The sequence below is a fragment of the Mustela lutreola genome, chromosome 1, assembly GCF_030435805.1.
Source record: "Mustela lutreola isolate mMusLut2 chromosome 1, mMusLut2.pri, whole genome shotgun sequence".
NCBI lineage: Eukaryota > Metazoa > Chordata > Mammalia > Carnivora > Mustelidae > Mustela > Mustela lutreola.
Genome location: NC_081290.1, coordinates 15,730,799 through 15,756,732, shown reverse-complemented (window position 1 = coordinate 15,756,732; position 25,934 = coordinate 15,730,799). Strand labels below are relative to the sequence as shown.

Below are 25,934 nucleotides of genomic sequence, written 5' to 3'. Positions count from 1 at the left end.
TTTCTTTTTGCTTGAAGTGCTTTTTCTTTAAGATTTATTTATTTATTTTAGGAAGAGAAAGAGCATATGTTTGCATGCACATGGGTGAGGGTAGAGGGAGAAGGGGAAAGAGAACCTTAAGCAGGCTCTAGGCCCAGCACAGAGCCTGACCCACGGACTTGATCTCACAACCCTGAGAACATGATCCTGAGATAATGACCTGAGCTAAAAATCAAGAGTCAGATGCTTAACCTACCGAGCTACTGAGTGCCCTAAAGTACTTCTTTTCAAATTCTCATAGTGTCATTTTGCTGGTGATTAATTCTTTCAGGTGCTGTTTGTCTTTAAAATAACTCCTTTAGTGTTGAAAAATATTTTTACTGGTTAAAGAACGCTAGATTAACTTTTTTTCTTACAATAAAGATATGTCTCTTGTTTTGTCTCCTAGCGTATATACTTTACAAAGCATATTGTGCAGTCATTCTTATTTTTATTCTTGTCTTGACTACTTAAAGTTTGGCAATATTTTGCTGTTTTAAGATATTCTCTTATCCCTGGTATTTAGGAAGTTGATTTTTATCTACTTTGATGTGGTTTTCTATATATTTGCTCTGCTTATTTTGTGGAGCTTGTTTGAGCTGTGGGTTTAAAATTTTTATGAAATATGCAAACTTTTTAGTTATAATTCCTTCAAAAATATGTCTCTATCTCCCTCTCTTTCCTTTTCTTCTGGGACTTTGACTACATGTATGTTAGTCTGAATAATGTCTCACAGTTCACAGCTGCTCTGTTTATTTTTCTGACTTTTTTTCTTTCTATTTGACTTTAGTTTCTAATTTTTAAAAATTTCTATGGCATTTTCTTCTGTAGTCCTTGCTCTGTCTTTATTAATTCCAGTATACTTGCAATTTCACATATTTTATTTTTAATATCTAGATATTCTACTTTTATCTTTTATGTATCTTCCATTAGTCTCTTCATCAGTCATGCTTCTTCCAACTTTAGGAAGTTTTTAAACATTTAATAATTCTTTTGTTTCCAACACTTCTTGTCATTTCTCTGTTGATTTTATCTGAATGGTTATAGATTACATTTATCTCCTTTTCTTTTCTTTTTTTTTTCCTTCACTTTAGGGTAAACTTTGCAGATTTCAAACTCTTGTTTGCTAGATTCTGATGTGTCCTTTAAATAGTGTTTGATTCTGTTCTTTTGTTTACCTAGGCTTCTTGGAATTAGTTTAATCATTCCTAAGATTGTATTTCTGCTTTGTTAACACAGAGCCACAGTAATTTTAGAGTCAAGAGTTAAGTCAGTCTTACAACTAGGTTGATATAATTTTGAGGATTCTATATTATTTGGTCTTTCCATTCTGACTTGTATAAACCTAAATGATTCCAAGCCTTGTGTGAGCTTCAGTAATAGTTTTTCCTCCCACTATCCTGGTCCTTGAGTGAGTTTTGAGAATGTTTAAGCTTGAGATTTTCAGGTTTTCCCTGAAAGTTCTTCTGTATTTGGCTTCATGAAATTGTAACCTATGCTTGCATAGATCAGTATTCATTAAGAGAAATAAGGAAACTTCCATGAAAGAAACTTTTGTCAAACTCCTTTCTTAATAGTTTTGTTCTCTCTGGTACCCTGTCCCCCCAAATGCCAACTGCTTTGTTCTATATGAACTTCTATCTCTTGACTTCCCACCTCATGGCAACATAAGACAAAATTTGCTCTGGAAACTGTCCCTGTGTTGTAGCCTGAAGAGATGTCTTCACACTATATATCAAGTTGTAAAGCTGTGAGATTATAGGGCTCACCTTGTTTGATTCCATTTTCTCAGGGATCCCAGTCCTGTTCTACCTTTCTTCCAATTTGTAAAAATAATTATTTCCTGTAATTTTGTTCAGTTTTATAATTATGCATGGAAGTTGATGCTGACTGTTGTCTGGGCTGCATGTCTCCAGCAGGCCAGCCTATCTTCTTTGCACTGTGGCCAGTTTCCAAAAGCAAGAAGCAACAGAGGGCAAAGACTAATCCACAAGCATGTTTCAAGCCTCCAGGGTCATTTTTGTTTGTTACATTCCGTTGTCCTAAGCAAATCACATGGTGAAGGCCAGAGTTAATGAGTGAAGAGATTAAGCTAGGAATTGGGTAGGGAAATATGTGACTTTTTTTTTTTTTTTTAGGGACCATTACTATGATGACCAATCACACAAAATTTATCGGTAATTACAGTATTAATTATCTCCAATAGAGAGATCACATCTGGAACAATAGCATCAGTGGAAGATACTCCATGGTATCCGTGGAGTATCTAATCCATCATATTCTTTGAAGATCAATTCTTCTTTTACAGACACTGAAAAGGTAAGTTAAATTAAGTTGTAATGGGAGTCCCCATTCCTGCATTTTCAAATTTTTTGAGGGTGGCAATAATCTATGCGTACCAGAGGGGATGTAGTTTTGCATTTGACTTATGATTTTTTTTTAAAAAGGAAGCTATAAGTATTTCACGATGTATTCCTACTATAATATCCCCCAATCCAAATATCAGGGAGCAAGGTAGAGATTCTCTCGTTTGCTGAGTAAAATAATTTTAACCATATATGAAGAAACTAGGCAAATAAAAATAAGGTCTGTGAACCCTTGTTCCATTGTGCTACCGATTTAATTAAAAACCCACTCATCACCTAAATTCAAGTGGATTACAGTGGCAGTCTGGATTCAAAGCATCAACATCAGGATTAGAGATGGTGTGTAATAACCCATGAGCTCGCTACCTGACAGATGATCCTTTAGAGATTACTAGAAGGAAGATTTGTGGCAAACATTCAATATATGGTTACACTTTAAGTTGTATGGACTATCTTTATTTTAGGAATTCAGAGTCTGCAAGTGGTTCAGATCTTAGAATGATATAATTGCAATGACTTAATTACAATGCCTCAAATGAGACCTATTTTCAGCACAAATCAATATTTTTGTTTGTGGTAAGATATACATAATGTATAATTTATTCTATCAGCTTAAAGTGTAAAGTGCAATGGCATTATTATATTTTTCGTATCTGGGCCACCATCACCACCATCTACTCCAGAACTTCTTCAAATTCCCAAATAAAACTCCACACTCATTAAATAATAACTCTGTTTTCCCTCCCCCCCAACCCTAATCAATCACCATTTTTTTTTTCTTTCTGTGAATTTGACCCTCTAGGTAACTCATACAAAGGAAGGCTTCTCAAATATATTTTGGGCATGACTCTTCCTTGGACCTGTGCATGTGCTCCTTTACCAGATTCCCATATGGACAATGGATCTTAAACGTCTTAACTTCCCCAAAGTATTATCCCTGTTTCTTCTTGGGATCTTAGCCATTGGATTTCTTAATTAGTAATTTCTTGCCCCATACATCAAAAGCCCTATATTACTCCCTGCGGTGCCAACTGCTGCCCACAGTTTTTCCTACCCTGGTTCCTGAGGCATGCCACTTTTGGCCCTCTGAAGTCTGAGTTAGGTAACAAAGACCAGTCACACAAGCAACAGCCAGACAGATTACAAATTCTTTCCATGTTGCTTTCTTTGGTTCCTGGAGGGGAACTGGGGACTGGGCCACTGCTTTCCTCAAACTGTGTAGTGCTGGGGAGTGGATGAGATAAGAGTAAATAAAAGCACCACAAAATTTCCTATGATTTTGCAGGAGGCTTTTTCTTAAAGGAGTATTCACTTGGTTGTTATGTATCTTTGACTGATTTCCAGAACTCCTGTAAAGTTACTGTAGCTGATTTCTAGTTGTCTAATGATTCTATGGGAAAAGGAGTGCTTGGAGTTTTCTCGTCCGCCGGCTGGCTGATGTCACTCTTCCCCACCTTAGGTTTTAAACTATCATTGTTAAGTGTCTTGGACTTAAATACAAAGAAATATTACACATTTTTTAAAAGATGTTATTCATTTATTTGACAGAGGGAGAAAGAACACACACACAAACAGGGAGAGGGGCAGGCAGAAGGAGAGGGAGAAGCACACTTTCTCCTGAGCAGGGAGCCCAATGTGGGACTTGATCCCAGAGCCCAGTGTGGGACTTGATCCCAGGACTCAGGGAGCCCAATGTGGGACTTGATTCTGGGACTTGATCCCAGGACCCCCTTTTTTTTTTTTCAACAATGTTTTGTATTTATTCGGTTTAGGTTCCCTACTGTTGAAGAGAAGAAAATAGGGCATCTTTGTAAATTGCTGATTGACCAAGGCCGAGTTGAGTATTTACAGCAGAAAGGATTCAGTCCTACTTTACAGTATTATACAGATCCTCTGGTGTCTTTGGAAAATGTATTGTTAACTGCTTTACCAAATCATTTTTCCTCACCAGAAACAACTGCTTAATGGAAAAGAAGTTGTGAACATCGGCCTTCCACCAAAAAAAAATTTTTTTAGTTGTATTTTTATATTAATGAAATATACTTTACATAGTAGAGATGTGAAAAATTTGAATTTGAAATCAAAAATTGATTTCAAATCAAAATTTGATTTGAAAAGTGTGGCCTCACTGAACTTTATAGCTTTGTTTTTTTATTTAGAAGTCTAAGTGTTAGCATTCACCAAATTCTCAAAGTAATTCTCTTCAGCAGGGCATCTTGAGTTATATTATCCATCAGTATTTATAGAGATTGGTGAAGTAGTTGAACACTTGACTTGGCTATCTACTCTTCTCCGGCACTCTTGTACATATGCTTGCATAAACTGAAGGCCAAATAATTTTCATATTGCTGATTGTTTCTGGCAAGCATGTTATTTCATTCCGTTGTAGCCATAATGTATGTAGCTGAGCTGAAGTCAGACACTTAAACAACAGAGCCATTCAGGCCCCCTTAAATGAATTTTTAATTTGTAGTTATGTTGATTATCTGTCACTCTCAGATGAACCTAATATAATTTACCAGAAAATTTCTATATAAAACATATCTGCAATCATTTGTATAAAATTTCAACTTATTAACATTAAATTTTGAAAACCAATTTTGTAATATTTAAAAAATCTTTAAAAATAAAGTAACTTACCTTAAAATATAAATCTCACATATTTAATGATTGATTTATTTGAAATCTTAAAACAAACTATAAGCAAAAATTTTAATAACAAGTATTACAAAATTTACCACTAGTCTTTGACTTAAACCTATTCTGAATCTCAATACCATGGAATTCATTCATTATATTTATTATTTTTAATTCTGTAATTAGTGTATTCTTTTTTAAAAAGGATTTATTTATATGAGAGAGAGAAAGAGCATGAGTGGGAGGGACAGAGGGAGAGACCATCTCCAGCAGACTCCACACTGACCTTGCAGCCCAACAAGGGACTGGATCTCACAACCTTGAAATCATGACCTGAGCTGAAACCAAGAGTCCAATGCCTGTGACACCCAGGCACCTCTGTGATTAGTATATTCTTAATTCATTGCCAGAAATATTTTGGTATCTTTTTAGAGGTTCATAATATTATTTCAATACTTTTTTATAGGGTTGTAGGCACATAGAAGATAACTCTCAGGCTAACTAGGGTTACTAGAGTTCAGCTATTATCTAACTGATTTTATTATTATTATTATTATTATTATTAGGGATAAGGAATCCAAGTGAAATAAAACTATAACTGCTGTAAAGTACAAACTCCACATATCTTTATACTAAGATTCTAATTGTATGTTATCACCATATCTACACACACTTATACACACACACATCCATATACACATATACACCTCTAGTTAGAATCCTTGTTTATGGGTGGGGAGCACTTATATTGGAAAATACATATGGGAAAAACATTTTGTCATTTAAAATGCATTTAAGTATGTAAAACTGTTTCTTTGCATGGAAAGTTTTTAGTTATCTTGCCCCCTTCCCACTTTCCTGATAAACTCTTAAGAGACAGAATCCATATTTTATTTATCTTTCATTGTTTAATCACCAAACACATTGTTTAATTGCTAAAATCTAGTGCAAAATGAGCACTCAATAACATTTAATAGAAAAATTATAAGGAGAATCTTCTATTGGGCTTTTAATGATGACTATCAAATTCTTAGAACCGTAAGCATATTTTCTCTATGTCAGAAAAGTTTTATAACACTAGAATCTCTTGTACAATATATACCCCTGTTATTTGTCTTATCCAAATACTGAATTATGAACAGTGAGGACACAATTAGCCCATTAAGTGCCGGTTCCATAGATTTCCTTCTTCTTATATGACATCAGGTGTAGGTTACGATCTTCCTATGCAGTTGGGTATATAGAAAACTTATGGTCAGTATAAGACGGAATGCCTTCAGTGGTACATATACTCGTTTAATAAAAAGTATTTTTACTATTTAAAAATTTAGACAAACATTCCTTTGCTTACAAAAATTTTGAGCCACTCTTCCTTCCAAATGATGGCTTTACATGGTGAAAATTTCTTATTCCAATACCATACGGCAACGATGTCAAACTCCTGAAATTTATGTCCATGTTCATGAATAAGAACATCAAAATCTCCTGAATCACGTTATTAACAACTTGAATTTTACAATAAATAATATGGCTAAAACAATTCATTTGAAAAAACTTGTTCCCCATTTCCAGATTTTAAAACCTCATTAAAAGGAATGTTTTTATCCTCTTGCCTTAGACTCTACTGCCTTAAAGTGTTCTGCCATTTCTGGAACACATTTCCTCTTTAAGATAACAACCACTGTTCTTTCAACCATTCTTAGATATCGTTAAGAATCATTCTTATCTTAAGATTTAAATGTTCACTACAGATGCATTCTTTTCACTAGTTTGTGACACAGAAGACTTAAGATGCCCTTTGTTTGAAATTTAGTCTGGAATCAGCCACAGAGACTTAAGTCAAATCTGAACAGATGAAAGTGTGAACAGGATACAAGATCCAGGCTGTTCTACAAAGTAATAATAGTTAAAGCTCTGTGAATGAACGCAATCTCTTTTTTAAGAGAATGTGTAGAACTGGGCACTGGGAACTGGTGAAGAAGCCTGAAAGAGCTCTGAAGGACAGGGTGAAGGGAGAGAGCATATTGTGTAAACAAAGCAGGAGGTCACACCTCAAACAGGAGGTGTGTTCAGCCAAGCTAAATGCTGAGATATAGACCCCAAAAGACTTCCGCTTTGAAGATTACATAAGTCAGAATATTGTTCAAAAGCATAATTATGCAGCTTTAATTGTCTCTGTAAAGTTGTGTTTCTTGCCAAATTGCCAGTAAGTTAAACATAAACAAAGAAAAGGGCAAAAAAAAAAAAAAAAAAAGGAAAGAAAATCTGCATCCATCTTTTTCTACTCCTGATACATTTTACTCCTCCATCCATGTGGAGAACAAAGGCAAAAGAAACAAATTAAATTTCCTTAGTACTATACAACCCATTGACAAATCCTGAGACAGGAAGAAATGACCACCCTCCAGGAACTCAGCTGTCTCAATGTTGATACTTTGCTAAGGACAAAAGGCCATCTTAGCTTAACATTTTCTCCACCTCTAGGATCCTCTAAGTCTCCTTTAACATATAAAAATTCTTTTGGAGACTCCTTTATCTCTACCCTCCAAGATATATGTTAGCAACCACCCTCCAAGCATATGGCCCACTGATATACATCTGAAGGGTCTCACGACTAAGGTTTTATTAGACAGTAATAAATGACCTTTTCCTAAAAAGAGCTAGCCCTCTTAAGGTCCTGGAAACCTTGTTTCTAAAATTCCTTAGAGACTTACTTAACCCTATTCCTAACCCCCTCCCAACTTGAAAGTACATCATCAGTCACCCATCACAATCCCAGTGCAGCTCTTTCTGCCCAGGGTTCCTGTCTTTGTGCTTTAATAAAACAACTATTTGCACCTAAGATAGCTCAATAATTTTTTCTTCACTGTTTGCTCTGAACCCCAACATTTCCACATCACCCCAGAGCCTCAGAAAATATCTTTTTACATTGTGCTGTGTTCTCTGACTAAATGTTATGCTCCTACTTGCATTTTAAACTAAATGTATCTAACAGTTGGAGATCTTCCTATTTTGCTTCTTTTTTAAATACAAAAGTGATATTCAGATTTTTCTCCTAATGGTTCATGTGCCATCAGCATCTCAATGACTTGTCAGAAAACAAAGAAGAAATACCAGACATAGACCTAGTTGGAGCACCTGGGTGGCTTAGTTGGTTAAACATCTGCCTTTGAAAAAAAAAAAATCTGCCTTTGGCTCAGGTCATGATTCTGAGGCCCTGGGATCAAGCCCCACAATCTTGGCCCCCCACCCCCACCCCATGCTTGGACACATGCTCTCTCTCTCAAATAGATAACTATATCTATCTATCTATATCTATATCTATCGATATTTATCTATATCGATATATCTCTCTCTATATATATATCTATATCGATAGATAGATATAGATATACAGACCTTGATCAAGAGGTACTTTATTGGGGCGCCTGGGTGGCTCAGTGGGTTAAGCCGCTGCCTTCGGCTCGGGTCATGATCTCAGGGTACTGGGATCGAGTCCCGCATCAGGCTCTCTGCTCAGCGGGGAGCCTGCTTCCTCCTCTCTCTCTCTCTCTGCCTGCCTCTCTGCCTACTTGTGATCTCTCTGTCAAATAAACAAATAAAAATATTTTTAAAAAGATTAAAAAAAAAAGAAGTGCTTTATTATTTTATTTATGGAATATATTGAATATATTTAATGTTTATAATGTTTAGACATATATATGTCTATAGACATACATATATGTCTATATACATGCATACATATATATACTTATGCAATTACAATTCTAGTGAAGAGTCATTCACTCAATATTAAAAAGGAATATCCAAATAGAATCCTTGATTTTCCCACAGTTAATAACTTCTTTAAAATTTTATTTTAGATTTCATGATTAATGAAATTAATGAAAATTAATGAAAAATTAATGAAATGTTAATCTTTCATGATTAATGGTAATAACACACCATGGATTTGCCTAGTTATACAGCTTTTAAAAACAAGTTATTTACACGACATATAGAACCTCAGCTTCAATCATTAACTCCAACTACTTCATTTTCCAGCTAAAAAAAAATAAGAGTTTGAATAACACAGTCCCCTGTGTTCCCTGGTAGCTGAGTCTTAAACTGAGCCTTGACATTGTTCCTTGGATTCAAATTTTGCTATTTTTGCTACAACACTGACACTAAGACTATAAACAAATTTGAGACTTTTTCTTTCTACAAAAATGGTCTTTGATGACTCAGAAAACCCTAATTCTCTCATCTTCCTTCCCCATTTTAAAGACGGACAAATTGATATTTATAGATAGGAAGTTAATTTGAGGAATGCCTTATAATAAAAAAATAAATGCATAAAAATCACTTTTTATGTGCACTTTTTAAGTGCACTTTTCTAGAGCACTTTTCATGGACAAAATGTTTTTAATTATAGGTGAACAAATTGAAAAGAATGGAAGAATTTAAATGATGCATTTGTTTTTTTTAATACCTGTTAACAGGTGCTAAAATCTGTTTGAATTCTCTGAATGAAGTTTTCTATAGCCCCTCTCATTATCATAAAACCCAAGATCAAAAAGACTATGAAATATTGAGTGTGATTTAGTTTTCAAATGCAAAGCAGCAGCTGGATTAAAGCACAAGGCTACCGGAAAAACCTGGAGAGAAGCAACTGACATCTTTAGTCATCTAGTGTGCTCTCAGACAATGAACAGACTGATTGGATGTAGAAAAATGGGAAAATTCATCATGTTCTTATTCTAATAAGTTTCATCTCAGGAAATTGATGTGTGGCAAGCTACAACAGGTCCTTCTTTTACTCAGCAAAGGAAAAAGAAGTGATTGATACTTGGAGGACATAGGTAGAAATAAATTGTTTTTGCTAAACTTATATTTACCCTTTAAATAACACTATTTATGAAAGTTTTTAGTCCAAGACAAGTTTTTCTACAGCTCATATATATGTATATGCCTATAGGCCTATAGGCATATACATATATACATATGAGTGTGTATGTATTTATTTATAGGAAGGAAAGAAGGATGGAAGGAAGAAAATTCAAACAAAGTCAGTCATCAATATATTACCCAAAGAAACTTACTTATGTTATTTTTTATTTAATATGTATTTTATATGCCAGATAAATGAAAATTCAAAAGAAGGCCTAGTTTACACACCATCAACATATGGAAGTAATGCGGGGAGCCGCAAAGAGAAGAGTAAGAAGTACCTCCGAAACCGTAAGACACTAAGGTAATACAAACAAAGAATGCTTTAAAAAATTAAGGATGATATAATCCCAACTTTGATAAATGTTCAATAGAAGAATAAACTATTAAGAGATAATTTTATTGTGAGACAAAAGAACTGTTAATTGGTTAAACACATCGTTTAGTATGCATTTATTAGTGATGTCACCTGATATCCTTTGCCTAATGACAATCATTGAATTTATTGCTAAGAGGACTGACTCTCTTCCTCTCATAGCAGGAATAATTCTATCAAGCTATAGACCAGAATGTTTTAAGAGAAAAAAAAAAAAAAAAGCACATATTTACAAGAAGAAGAAGGAAGGAAGGAAGGAAGGAAGGAAGGAAAATTAAAATTGCTCTATTTAATTGTAAACTCTAGTGTCATTGTTTTGTTTGTTTGGGTTTTGGCCCTTTCCATTTAAAATTAAAACAACAACAACAACAAAGCCCGGTAAGTATTAACTCTAAGGAAGTAGTATAATTAACTCTAAGGAAGTAGTATAAGTAAAGTATATGAGAAATATGATTGAATTGCAGAACAAAGAGGAAGAAGACTGAATTCAGAGAATAGCTAAAGTTTTAGGAGGTATATATAAGAGTAGGATACATCCTAATTATTATTATTAGCATCAATTAATAATATGGAGACTAGGACAAAAAAGATTAGTTTGAAGGTTACTCTTAAATTGTACAGGCATGAGATTTTTTTTTCTTCTTTAACTGTTGTTTTCATTTCCTAATGTCCTTAGTAATGGCTTTGTTCTGCTTCATATATATATATATATATATATATATATATATATGTATATATATATATATATATGTATATATATATATGTATATATACATATACACATTTTTTAAAGTAAAATAGTATATGTGCTTTGCAGAAAACGTGGGTAAATGTCAGAAAGTACAGATTAAAAAAAATACTAATTACCCTGCCCAGCTAGAGATTATCATTGTTAAAATGAGCCTATTATTTCTACCTTTTTCCTCTCTTAAACAATGATTCTAAGTCTACATAATGAATAATCTGTTTTCTTCAGCTTTCCCATCTATAAATGCAGTTAATCAATTGCCTTCATCACAGATTTGCAGGGATAAAATGTGAAATTCTTTAGAGCAGTGACTGGTCTTAACTAACATGTTCAGGTCAAACTATGAACTTTTTTTCAAACCAATTATGTTTCAGCTACTGCTATAAGCCAAGGATATAGCCAATAGAAATACAATGTGAAAATATCTACATTAAAAAAGAAGAAAGATCTAAAGAGTAAGGTAAACAACCTAACTTTAAATCTCAAAAAACTAAAAGGAGAGCAAACTAAGCCCAAAGTTACAAGATGGGTGGGAATAATAAAGATTAGAGCATAAATAAATAAAATACAGAATAGAAAAACATAAAAAAACAAAGAGTGAAACTAGGAGTTTTCTGAAAGTTTTTTGTTTGTTTGTTTGTTTGTTTGTTTTTTTTTTTTAATTTGACAGACAGAAATCACAAGTAGGCAGAGAGGCAGGCAGAGAGAGAGAGAGAAAGGAGGAAGCAGGCTCCCAGCAGAGCAGAGATCCAGATGCAGGGCTCCATCCCAGGACCCTGGGATCATGACCTGAGCTGAAGGCAGAGGCTTTAACCTACTGAGCCACCCAGGCGCCCCTTGTTTTTGTTTTTTAATAAAAGTAAAAAACCTGAGGTAGGCTAATTAAGGGAAAAAGAGAGAAGACAAAATAAAAAATGAAGGAGGAAACATTAAAAATATCATAGAGAATTGTTATAAACAAGACTATGTCAATAAATTTGACAACCTAGAGGAAATAGATACATTCTTAGAAAAATATTACCTACCAGAATTGAATCAAGAAAAAACAGAAACCCTGAATAGACCAATAACAAGTAAGGAGATTGAATAAGTAAGCAAAACTTCTCAACAAAGAAAAGTCCAGTACCATATGGCTTTCCAAGCAAATACTACCAAATATTTAAAAATTAGTACCAATACTTCTTAAACTCTCCCCAAAATAGAAGAGGGAATAACTTCTAAACTCTTTTTATGAGGCCAATGTTCCCTTGATATCCAAGCCAGAGAAAGGCACCTCCAGAAAGCACAGCTACAGACCAATATCCTTGATGAATCAGACCCCCAAATCATCAACGAACTATTAGCAAACCAAATTCAATGACACATTAAAAGGATTATATATCACCATTAACTAGGATTTATCTCTGCAACACAAGGATGGTTCAATATATGCAAATCAATCAACATGATAAACCACGTTAAGATAGTGAAAGAATAAAATTATATGATCATCTCAAAAGATTAAAAAGAAAAAGTTTGACGATACCCAACACCCTTTCATGATACAAATGCTCAACAAATAAGGTATAGAAGAGTTACCTCAACACATTAAAGGCTATATATGAAAAGCCCATACTTAATATGATACTCAAGAGAGTTAAAAGATCTGGAACTGGTCAAACATATTCACTCTTGCCACTTCCATTCAACATGTTCTAAAAGTCCTAGGCAGAACAATTAGTCAAGAAAAATAAATAAAAACATGGCCAAATTGGAAAAAAAGTAATCTCTCTTCGCAGATGGCATGATCTCATATGCAACGAAAACACTGTTAGAACTAAAAAATAAATTCAATACAGTTAAACAAAACAAAATGAGCATATAGAAATCATTTGCATCTCTACTTACTAACAATGAACTATAGAAAAATAAAATTAAGAAAATAATACCATTTACAACTGCATCAAAAAGAACAAAATATTTGAGAATAAACTTAACCAAGAAGGTGAAAAATATGTTTAAAATAAATGTAAGTAAATGGAAAGATATTCCATATTCCTGGATTGGAAGAATTAATATTGTTTAAATGTTCATACTTGCCAAGTGATCTACAAATTCAGTGTAATCCCTATTAATATTTCACCAAAAATTTTTATACAAAGAGAACAATTAATCCTAAAATTCATATACAACCCCAGAGACTCCAAATACTCAAAGAAATCTTGAGAAAGAACAATGCTGGAGGTATTATGGCTCTGGAATGAAAACAGACATATAGATCAATAGAACAGAATAAAAACCCAGAAATAACCACTCCTTCACAAAGGTGCCAAAATACACAAAAAGGAAAGGATATTTTCTTTAGTAAATGATGTTGAGAAAGTCACATATAAGCATGCAGAAAAATGAAATTGGACCCTTATCATACACCATATTCAAAAATAAGCTCAAATACATTAAACACTTAAACATGTCGACCTGAAACTGTAAAACCCCTAGAAGAAAATGTGGAGGAATAAGTTCTTGACTTTGATCTTTTCTGTTATTTCTCTGATGTGACATCAAAAGCACAACAAGCACAGCAAAAAATAGACAAGTGGGACTATATCAACCTAAAAAGCTCTGCCTAGAAAAGGAAACAATCCAGAAAATGAGAAGACAACTTATGAAATGTGAGAAAATTCTCCCAAGCTGTATCTGATGAAGAGTTAATATCTGTAATATATAAGGAGCTTCTACCATTCAACAGCAATAACACAGCCCAATTACAAAAATGAACAAAGGAACTCAATAGACATTTCTCCAAAGACATGCAAGTACTCAACAGGCACTGGAAGACATCCTCAATGTTTCTAATCATTAGGAAAATGCAAATCAAAATCACAATGAGACATCCCGCCACAGCAGTTAGAATGACTATTTTCAAAACACAAAAAAAAGCATTGGCAAAGATATGGACAAGAGACAAACAATGTATACTGCTAGTGGGAATATAAATTTGTGCAACTACTACAGAAACCAGTATAGAGATTCTTCTGAAAATTAAAAATAGAATTACCATATGATCCACCACTCCCCCATCTATGTATATTAGCATTGCAAATGAAATCGTGATCTTGAAGAGATCTCTGTACCCCCATGTTCATTATTTACAATAGCCAAGAGATGGAAGCAACTTAAATGTCAATCTCCAGCTGAATGGAAGAAGAAAATGTGGTGTATATATCCACTGGAATATCATTCAGTCTAAAAAGAAGGAAACCCTACCATTTGTAACAATGTGGGTGAACCTAGAAGATATTACTCCAAGTGATATAAGTCAGACACAAAGGAACAAATATTACATGATACCACTTATATGAAGAGTGTAAAGTAGACTCATAGAAGCAGGGCGTAGAGTGGAATGATGGTTGGCGGGGACTGGAGGGAAGGGAAAATGAGGAGGTATTAATCAAGGGGTGTAAAGTTTCAGTTATATGAGATAAAAACGAATCCTAGAGATTTACTGTACAGAATACTGCCTATAGTTCAAAATACTACATTGTCTACTGAAAAACTTGTGAAGATGGTAGATCTTTGGATAAATACTCCTATCACACACACCATAATAATAATGAACAAAGAGCATAGAAGGAAGATTTGGAGGTGACGGATATGTTTACGGTGTAGATTTTGATGATAGTTTCATGGATGTTTACTTTTCTCTAAACTCAACAAATTATACATTAAATTTATATAGCTTCTTATGTGTCAATCATACCTCAATAAAGTAATTAAAAGAAGAAGTATAATATATGTCACAACTTTAAACCAATTATATAACCTTAACTGTTTTTTTTTAACCAACCACATAAAAAAAGTAGAATGAATCAGGTAAAAAAGCATAGTAATATATTTTATTTAAATAAACATATCCACAATATTATCATTTAGCACCCCACAAATATGATCATTATTAACATATTTGACATGCTTTTATACAAAACATTCAAATTTTGATGTGTATTTTATACTAACAGTACATCCTTATAGGGAGTAATCACATTTTTAAGTGCTTAATAGCCTCATGTGGGTAACTGTTGTAGTCTTGGGTAGCAAACTAGCAGTAGCCATTGATAATAAAGCACAAAAGGAAACAGATACTGAACCCATCTTAAAAGCAGATGCTGCAGAAAATTAAAAAAAAAAAAAGAAACCATGAAACTGAAATAGGGTAACATGAACAGTAATCAGGAAAATGGAGACAGGTATTTCTTTAGCTTAGACAAGGAATCTCTGACAAGGCAGCTAGCCCTTAACAATGAGATTTGAATAATTTAAAAAAAGAAAAAATGGGAGAAGAAAAGACCCAATTAAACACAAATCTACTGCCATGTCCCTGAGGAAAAACAAACAAACAAATAAATAAACCAAAGGGGAAATAACCCAGTCAGGTTGGTTGAAATGGGCTAGAGGAGGAACTAGAACGTAGATGAGGTGAGGAGAAACACTGAATGCAGGTCAATAGGGCCTTAGCCCCCAAGATAGGACACTTGGGCTTTATTCAGTTTGCCATGAGGTCACAGAGGGACATGTGCGACGGGCTCATAGTACCTGCTCTGTGATTGAGGAAGACACTACTGGTTTTGAAGAATGAGTGAGCTATAGGGTCAGAATGTGGAAAAAGTGAGTGGCTTAAACAATAATTTATTTTCTTATAATTCTGGAAACTAGAATTCTGACATTAAGGTAATGGCAGGTTGATTTCTTCTGATAGACTCCTTGGCTTGGAGATGGCCATCTTTTTTTTTTTTTTTTTTTTTTTTTTTAATAAAGATTTTATTTGTTTATTTGACAGAGAGAGATCACAAGCAGACAGAGAGGCAGGCAGAGAGGGAGATAGAGGGAAGCAGGCTCCCTGCTGAGCAGAGAGCCCAATGTGGGACTCGATCCCAGGAACCCGAGATCATGACCTGAGCCGAAGGCAGCGGCTTAACCCACTGAGCCACCCAGGCGCCCGGAAATGGCCATCTTTAGCTGGTGTCTCCACATGGTCTCTCTGTGCCTATGCCCTAAAGTCCTCTTATAAGGACACCAGTCATACTGGATTAGAAAGCACCCCTAAGACTTCATTTTATTCAATACTTCTTTGAAGGAAGGTACTATCTCAAAATATGGTTATACCCTTAAGTACTGAAGGCTACAATTTGAACATATGAATTTAGAGAGAGACACAAATCAGTCCATAGCAAGCATCACTAAATATTTCACAGGTGTTCTGTGGATCAGAATTTGGGTATTCCGATACAAGATGTTATCCTGACTTCCCAATCAAGTTGTCTCATGAACCATCTCCCAAACACTCTTTGTTCACCCACACATGCACCATCTCTTTCCTATCACTTACCAAAATGCTATTATATTTCAAGTCCCAACTCCTGTTCTACAGCTCTTCTTAGCAAGATTTGGGTTGAGAACTAAATTTATCAAAACCCACAGCACATTGCTTCCTCCTTCTCTTCTCTTCCTCTCCCCCCACTTCCTTTGTTTCTTCCTATTTTTATCTCTTCTCCTTCACCCCATTCTACCCTTTCGTCCCTCTCACTGCCCCTTTCACACTCTATATTATGAATGTTTTCCTCAGGTTATAGACATTACTTATCAATTATAAAATAGTTCTCCTAAAAAATATAAAATAATATAATTACTACATGTGACCCATCTTCTCAAAAAGTTTATGTTACCTACCAAATGACTATAAGCTCCCTGAGAAAAATACCTTCATGGTTTTTCTTTGTATCTCTCGTAGTGATTTGCTCAGTATGGTGACAACGGCTTTATTTATATGGACATACTATTTAAAATAATTGTTTTGGTGATAGTAAGAATAGCAATAGAAATCTTTCAATTACAATCTTTTCTCCATAAAATGTGCTATTACACCAACTGGGAGCTGATACATTTGTTTAAATTCTGCTCACACACCAATGGTCAATTATGTAGCACGCTATCTTATCCTAAGTTATTGTGTTCCTCTCTCTTGTTCAGAATCCTACTGAAACCAAAGCTCACATACTCCTCCAGCAACGCAATTTTCTTTATATCCTGACTCCCTGCAAAGCACCATAGCAGTCTGAGCCATAATTATATTTATCATAATGTCTACCTTAGCTCTTATCTCCCTTCCAAGATTGTCAGGTCTTGAGGGTATGACCCTAGGTATCCTTGTATCTTTGTATCCATTACTGGAAGAAATATTTATTGTTAAATGAATAAATGCAAACTAACCACTTGAACATTTTCTGTTTTCATATACACTCATACATTGTTAGAAGCCCTTAAAAAGGTACAGTTTTGAAATAAATGGTAGGAGAGTTTTTACCTTGTTTAATATAATGAGGAAGAGAAGGAATAAGATCAGGACAGAAATAGCTGACAGTAATAAATATTGACAATAACTGACAATTTAAAAAATACATATCTGCCTGATCAGAGCATAGGGCTGGGAATCAACTGAGAATAATTTGTTATCAGCTCAGCTCCTGAATCCTTGAGAGCTGACACACAGGTAAAATGAGCGAACAGTGACAGAGGTTATTAACACTAATGAGGACTATTTTTTTTAAGTGATGTTTGAAGTGGGGATTTACCAGATCAGGTAATAGAACTGATTGATGTATTAATGGGCTGAATATATCATTCATTTGTTCATTCAAAAATATTTAATGAGAAAATTTGGGGAGCTAGACACTGGGGATGTGGCAGGGAACAAAAAGATAGGATTTTACCTTCATGAAATGTATATTTGACTGGGGATTGCAGATAACTTAAATGAATAAGAACACTGAAAATAAAAGTAATATTAACATCTACAAAGGAAATAAAAAAGTTGAGTATGTCATCAAAAAAATTATTTGCTGAGATATTCTAAACAGAATAATCTGAAAGTACTCTCTGAGAAAGTGACATTTATTTGATCTCAAGGTCAAAATAGGGAGTTTCATTAGGATTTGGACGAAGAGGGGCGCCTGGGTGGCTCAGTGGGTTGAAGCCTCTGTCTTTGGCTTAGGTTGTGATCCCAGGGTCTTAGGATCGAGCCCCACATCCGGCTCCCTGCTGAGCACATCCATGCCTCCCTCTCTCTCTCTCTCTGCCTGCCTCTGCCTATGTGTGTTCTCTGTCAAATAAATAAATAAAATCTTTTAAAAAAAGAAAAAAGATTTGGATGAAGAGTTAAGGTTAAACATCCAACTCTTGATTTTGGCTCAGGTCATGATCTCAGGGTCTGTGCTCAGTGCAGAGTCTGCCTGAGTATCTCTGTCTCTCTCTCCCTCTGCAACTCAAACCCTACCCCCAATAAATAAATAAATAAAACCTTTAAAAAAATGTGGAAGGAGAGAACTGACGGAACAATTATGTGACTCTGACTCTATATGACTTTGAAGCAGTTAAATATTTTTCCATGTTGGGGAAAGAAAGTTGTCTTATTAAAAATGATCACAATATGCTGTGCTACGAAAAGGTGATGAAAATCTCAGCAGCATACAATATGAAGCTTCAGTTTAGCCCAGAAATCTGCGTCAGTCCAGAGTCAATGGATTGAGACTAAGAGTGGTTAGAAGAGGTAGTGGACTCTGTCCTGCATCTCATACTTCCGGGGCCAGCAGGCTAGGTTAAGTGCATTCTTAAGATAATGGTAACAGAGGAGCAAGTGAGTAAACTGAGACAAACCTATTTCAAGCTTATGCCCAATCATGTGTGACGACATCCAGTTATCCGGAGTCACATCGTTGAGCATAATGTCCAGAATAGAGTAAGTGCACTTCTAGAGAGGTCAGGAAGCATTGTGAATGTTTCTGAATAATAATATCTACCACGTGAGGGTTGCCTGGGTGGCTCAGTCAGTACAGCATGAGACTCTTGATTCTTGATGTCATGAATTTAAGTGTCACATTGGGTGTAGAGATTATTTTAAAATACTGAGGGGCACCTGGGTGGCTCAGTGTGTTAAAGCCTCTGCCTTTGGCTTGGGTCATGATCTCAGCGTCCTGGGATCGAGTCCCACATAGGGCTCTCTGCTGGGCGGGGAGCCTGCTTCCCTTCCTCTCTCTCTGCTTACTTGTGATCTCTGTCTGTCAAGTAAATAAACAAACAAATAAATAAAATCTTTAAAAAATAGTGAAAATGCCTACCAATTAAATGAGAATAAAGGTAAAATTTTGAGGATCTATTAGCACTCAAAACAAGTCCTTATGTGTCTTTCATCCTGTCTTTACTATTTTACTATTATTTTGCTACACAACATAAATGCATGCTGATATATCCTTACAAGAAGCAGGGAACATTACATAAAGCCATAGACACTTTTAGCTGAAGTTTGGGTACATAGGACTCTCCCTAAAGAAATATCCCTTGTTCAGAGTCCTGGGCAGATTGTAAAACCTCAGTGATTTCCCCCTTCAATCTGAGAACAAACTTCTGCTAAATTAGTCCTTCCAGCAACCTGAACACTTCAAACTGTAACAAGATTTAAATTGAAATGAAGAAACTCTTTAACCACTTATTTGGCTTAGTTACCATTCACTATCCATTTGGTGATAAGAAATTAATACTTATTTGAAAAAAATATTATCACTGGATTTGAACTGGGAAATGGCTTAGTTTAGGTGACATTTCACATTATATAAAATCTGTAATTTAATTTATGACATTCTGAATAGTTAATAGAATGGTGAGTATTTTAAGTTTTTTTAAAAGATATTATTTATTTATTTATTTATTTATTTGACAGAGAAGAGACAGCAAGAGAGGGAACACAAGCAGGGAGAAGGGACAGGAAGAAGCAAGCTTCCCACAGAGCAGGGGGCCTGATGTGGAGCTTGTTCCCAGGACCCTGGGATCATGACCTGAGCCAAAGGCAGGTTTGAAGGCGGCTAATGTGAGACATAAATTTTAAGTTTTCATGTAAAATAAGTTTATGGCTTTAAAATTAAGAGTTAACAGATGATGTAATACATTAGTGAAGATGATGTAAAGCTTCAAATATTGCACAGTTTCTTTCTTTTTAAATTTTTTTTTTATTTTTTATTTATTTTTTTAAAGATTTATTTATTTGACAGAGAGAAATCACAAGTAGGCAGAGAGGCAGGCAGAGAGAGAGAGGGAAGCACGCTCCCTGCTGAGCAGAGAGCCCGATGCAGGACTTGATCCCAGGACCCTGAGATCATGACCTGAGTCGAAGGCAGCGGCTTAATCCACTGAGCCACCCAGGCGCCCTATTGCACGGTTTCTTAGGGTTTCATTATTTAAGGCTACAAATCTCAGAGAGGTGTTTGTAATCTAATGTTACTAAAAACCCAGGATTCAGGTTTGATATCTTCACAGTGAGGCTACAATTAAAAATTAGTAGAATTCATAAGAATATTGTTAAGGTAATTTTAGCTCCGAAGTCAAACTATTCCAAGTCCCTTTGTAGGCGTCCAAACTTGCAAAAGGTAGACAGTTGTAGTTCAAATTGAAGTCACAAGAGGGTAGTCTTTCCACAGGAAAATGTCAATGATTTTTGTTTTCCTGTTCCATCAGCACTTAACACTATTAAATTTTAAACTGTAGAAACTATGTTGATTGAAGTTAGACTTTATGACCTACAATTTTTATAACCACAAGTATTTAAAGCTGTTTTGCTATTGGGATAATATAATAAAATGAAATAAGTGGGGATAGACCATGATACATTTATAACCATAACACACTATTTCAGTAGTTTGGATTTCTTGCTTAAATAAGTAACATTTATCTAAGTAAATCCATTTTTCAAAGAATGGCATATTTGTGGAATCTTTAAAGAAAAAGCAGATCTTCTCAAATCATACATAGATTCCATTAGTTTGGGTTAACTGTCTTCTTCTCTCTTTAGAAAAACTGTACATTCCCCCCCCCCACACCCCCCCCCCCCACTAATTTGCTGTGCGACTGGTTTTGCTTTTTATTTTATTTTGAGTGCTTGGTTGAAACTATTTACCAGAATCTGTACCAAAAGAAAAGGTCTATTCCTTTGTTGTCTTTAAATTTGAGTAGTCCAGTATGTCAAAGCTCTATTGTCCTATAAACTAGGAGATGTTAATTCTCATCCCAGATCTCTTACTAATTAGCCAAGCAGTATAGTTTATGGAAACCAATGTGTTGTTTTACCCATAAAATGAAAAGCTTGAATATCTTTAGTTGTTTTACCTATAAAATGAAAAGCTTGAATATCTACACTTAACTTTTTCCTTCCCCATTCTTCTCTAATGCTGATTTCTTCACGATTTTACATGGCGAAGAAAATCATAAAAAGCAAGAGTTAATTCATGCTTTACCTGATTCGGTTCCTTTCTAGATTTGCTTTGATAAGGATATTGTTTTTCCGTGAAGCAGATTTAAATGCCAACTGATTTCAAACCAACAGTGTTTAAAAGCCCTTGGTTTATCTTATTTTTCCTCTACTGCTCCTTAAAATTCTCACTCAAAGCATGAAAGAACATAGAATCAAGAATCAGGACTTTAAATCAAAGGTAAAATGAGAGATTAATAACTTCTTGTCTCAAAAGCCCATCCCAAGAATTGTATGTACTAAAAAGAGTGGAGTAAATTATAATCTGCAATGTTAGCCCCCAGACTTATTTAAATTATGCTCTTAGCACACTAAGCAGTGAATTTCTCTTTATGAATAAATTGAGTAAGGGGTGCTTGGGTGGTTCAGTGGGTTAAGCCTCTGTCTTCTGCTCAGGTGATGATCTCAGGGTCCTGGGATCGAGTCCCGCATCGGGCTCTCTGCTCTGAAGGGAGCCTGTTCCTCCTCTCTCTCTCTGCCTACTTGTGATCTCTCCTTCTGTCAAATAAATAAACAAAATCTTTTTTTAAAAAATTAAAAAAGAAATTGAGTAAGGGGACCGCATGTGGGGATTACCTGGATGTCAACTGTGCATGCTCCCTATTTGCCGAGGATGAAGGCAGCAGTTTCAGGAGCTGTCCTCTTCTTCAGCAGTGGAATATGAACAAAAGATGAGAGACTGACCTTTCCAGCTCTAAGGACATGTTCATTCTTCAGTCAGGGATGTGCAAATAGCCAGGCTTCTTGACTGGAGCTTCAAAACAATATCTCAAACTCAATTCTAATTAGCAATAAAAGAGCTATTTACCTGGAAATTATGTTGTTACACAGGTGTGTTGCTGCTGGAAAAGCCATTCTACCACTCAGCTCAACAATGTGCATATGTTCATCTTGTTTGACTTGGTTTATGATTATATGCAGTAGTGCTGCCAAATAAATTGTTTTCGAAATGTTAACTACCTTATGCAGAAGAATGGTTTGCTATCTTTTTAGTATGTGGGTTTGTCCCATCCATTAGACAATTTCTGTCCTCTAAATTTACCCAAAGACAAATCTGTACAGAATCTCAGTCCCTCACTCTCTGTGAGGATAGAGAATGAGGAATCAGAGGATAAATACGAATAGGCGAGAGCCCTTTTTATAAGATGGAAATTTAGCTTCTCTGTTCTCTCTATTTCTCTTATCGCTTAAGGCTAAGGAGGCAGAGAAAAGGAAGTGAGCAGAAGGAATATAGAGATGTGGCACATCAGGCAGGTGGCTAAAGTGATTCTAAGATGCCCTATGGATCTACAGAACCAGAAATAGATGCTAATGGCCAGAGATTTACATAGCTTTGCCTCACTGACAGCGATGTGGGGTAAGGAAACTAGGACAGTAGTTTTCAGCTGTTTTCCTCACCAACAGGAAAAGGCTAAATAAAACAGGCAAGGAAGGAAACTAATATATACCTAGTCCAACTATATACCAGGTGCTCTGTCAAAGCCTCGAAATAACCCTGAAAAGTTGATGCCATGAACTCCATTGTTCAAAAGAGGAAACAAAGACAGTAGAGAACTTGAAAAATTTGCCAAAGTTCTCATTAGTGCCAAAGCATAAAAACCCAAGTATGCGTTTTTCAAAGGCCAACTATCTAAAATAGTTTTAAGAACTCTAAGTTGCTTTAAAAAAAAAAAAAAAAAAAAAGACCCAACCATCCTTTGATGACCTATTCTCACAATTTCCATACCAGGTTTCTTTGTCTAGAACTCTTCAATGGTATTTTTCTTTTGTTACAGAAAAGAATAAAAAGTTCTTTGTCAACGAAGACCATACCAGAATTAGGGCACCTCCGTTTCAACGAGGTTTCTTTCTCAATAATATATTTCCCTTTTTTTCTTCTTGCCAGGAGAAGTAAAAAATGCTTCATGAATATTCAGAAAGTGAGATGTTCTGATAGCTACTATCACTCACCTATAAAGCAATATTGGATGAAAATAAGGAGTTGGAGCATTCTGAAAATAAGGAAACCGTGGAACAAAAGACACCTAATACATTGAATTGGTATTTAGAATGCCCATGGGCCCTTAGCTCAGTTCTCATAAATATATATCATACTTCAAATCATCTCTGATTAAAATTCTCTGATTTATTAAACATGCCTTCATCAAAAATTTAAAAATATTTTAATACCATAAGCATTAAAGAAATTTCTGGTCAGGACAGAGAAAATCTGATATTTGCCAGATTCATTTGATATTGCCCTCTTTCCAAAGCAATAAAGAATAATGGTAGCAGACAAATAAAAATAAAGTCATTCGTAAGATATAATGTAATGACTAAATGAGCATGTGTCAGAGGAAATGAGAATGAGGAGCAGTCAGCCCTGACCTCTTTCCTTTGCCAGGGGCATCAGAGGGGGATTCTATTTCAACGGCAGTTTATATTCCACTTGGAAGTTTTTGGAAAATGCCATTTACATTCTACGAAAATGGAATAGATACATTTTCTTAAAAAAATATTTTAGTACTTTTAATGAAAACTACAGATATCAGGGCCCCTGGGTGGCTCAATCAGTTAAGCGCCTACCTTCAATTCAGGTCGTGATCCCAGGGTCCTGGGATCAAGTCCTGCTTTGGGCTCCCTGCTCAGCAGGGAGTCTGCTTCTTCCTGGCCCTCTGCTCCTCCTCCCTCTCCTGTGCTCTCTCTCTCTGCTCTTTCTCTCACTCTCTCAAATAAATAAAATCTCAAAAAAAGCTACCCACGTTGTAGGTAGAATGAACTTGGAAAACACTGTTCAATTATGAACACAGTTCAGAAGGAGTTGAACTTAATCTTCAGGGCTTCTCCGAAGGAGGTTATTTTTGTCCAAAGTTGGGAGGTTATGAGATTCCTTTGTATTTACCCATAAATGACTACCACGAAAGTACCTTTGTGTCTTGAAATAGTTTAGTATTTAAAGAAATGAGCTTTGGATTGACTATTTCAAATATACTCATTAAATTACCCTATCAGTAAAATGCTTAGGGTTGTTCACACATAACACACACACACATGAGTTTGGCACTTAACTATTATAGAAGGCTGAAAGCCAACAGACCTTCTGCCTCAGTAAATGGAGATGTGTGTAATGGAGGGGGAATCAGTTTTCTGTTGAAAATATATTAGCCAGATTCCTTAGCAAAAAATAGAAAAAAAAAATAGTGGATGAGATTTCCAGTGGATGAGGAAATCTCATCCACTGGTTCTCAGCCTTGACTCCATTCGGCATATGAAAAGCTTTTCCTTTCCTTTTTTTTTTTTTTTTTTTTTAAGATTTATTTATTTGTGTGTCTCTGTGTGTGTGAGAGAGAGAGAGAGAGAATGCGCATGAGCAGAGAGAGGAGAAGGAGAGAGAGAGAATCTCAGGCAGACTCCCCACTGAGCACAGAGACCCTGAGATCACAGCCCTGTGCTCATGACCTGAGCTGAAATCAAGAGCCAGACATTTGACTGACTGAGCCACCTAGGCACCCCCAATATCTGAAAAGCTTTTTAAAATACTGAGTCCAGTGTTCCACCCCAAGAAAACCTGTACCCCTTGCCTCTACTATGTTCTGGGATTTAAAAAATTTGGGGTGACTCTGGCAGCCATCATTGAGGGCCACCGCCTAAGTGCTATGTTTTGTGACAATCAGGATTCCTTATTGCCTCCCATGGCACTTGTATTCATCAACTCAAGAGGCTGTAGCAGAAACCATTTCAGACTCTCCCCATCCATCCCCGTACTATGGAACAATTCTGTCCCATGTTTGGACCGACCAGTGAGTGAGTGACCAAGCATCTTTGAGTTGGAAGCGTTCAGTTCTGAAAAAAACAGTGAAAGATCCAAAATATCTTGTTGCCCCCACCCACTACGCAGCATCTGGCCCACCATATCTCTTTCCTTTAATTTTCTGTCCCAGATTTTAGCTTTTATCATAGAATTCCCTACACATTCCTATTGTTTTATTCATCTGCTTTTTCATTTGATTGAATGTTCTCTCCCATGATACGGTATAACCTGTGGGAGTAAGAAGTTTTCTTTCATTTCTTGTTACTTCAACACACTGCCAAGCACAGAACTGACCACCAAGAAAGACATTTGGTTTGTATAAATAAAAGAATGATTATGTGAGAGAGTTGTATACTCGGAAACACTAAGTAGATGGGTGGTCGTTCCAGAATAGCACCAACTCTGAGTTCCTTCCCACAGATGCACTTTTGAAATAAGAGTGTGCAACAGGGAAGGGCGGGAGGAGTTCCTAGGGTAGCCCCTGGTGAAATCGGCTGTTCCTATAGCTGGTGTCTCCCCTTGCTAGGCACGACTGGGAGGATCATGCTTTAGATTGGATACATGTCCTTTTAATGTACTCTGACTTAAATTGTGGGTTTTGGGGGTTATTATTTCTGCTTTAGGAAAAATTATAAGAAGAAAGAATCAATCCTGTAGGTCAAAATGGAGATCAAGAAATTATCCTAGAGTGTCTTTCCGAAGTAGTAGGAGAACAGGCTCAGGATTTTCAATAGGTACTT

General features: G+C 35.6%; 1 long non-coding RNA gene across 5 annotated transcripts in view; it reads left to right on the top strand.

Annotated features, from left to right (window-relative positions):
• The first annotated feature begins 2,161 nt into the window (after window positions 1-2,161).
• Window positions 2,162-25,934, top strand: part of LOC131823660 (uncharacterized) — a 56,072-nt gene continuing 32,299 nt past the window's right edge. For 3 of the 5 annotated variants that reach the window (XR_009350638.1, XR_009350634.1, XR_009350632.1), the window contains exons 1-4: window positions 2,162-2,337; window positions 10,142-10,254; window positions 11,449-11,534; window positions 19,824-19,970. This is a non-coding gene — a long non-coding RNA (uncharacterized LOC131823660). The remainder of the gene's footprint in view (window positions 2,338-10,141; window positions 10,255-11,448; window positions 11,535-19,823; window positions 19,971-25,934) is intronic. The other 2 variants (XR_009350633.1, XR_009350635.1) reach the window with 1 other exon arrangement.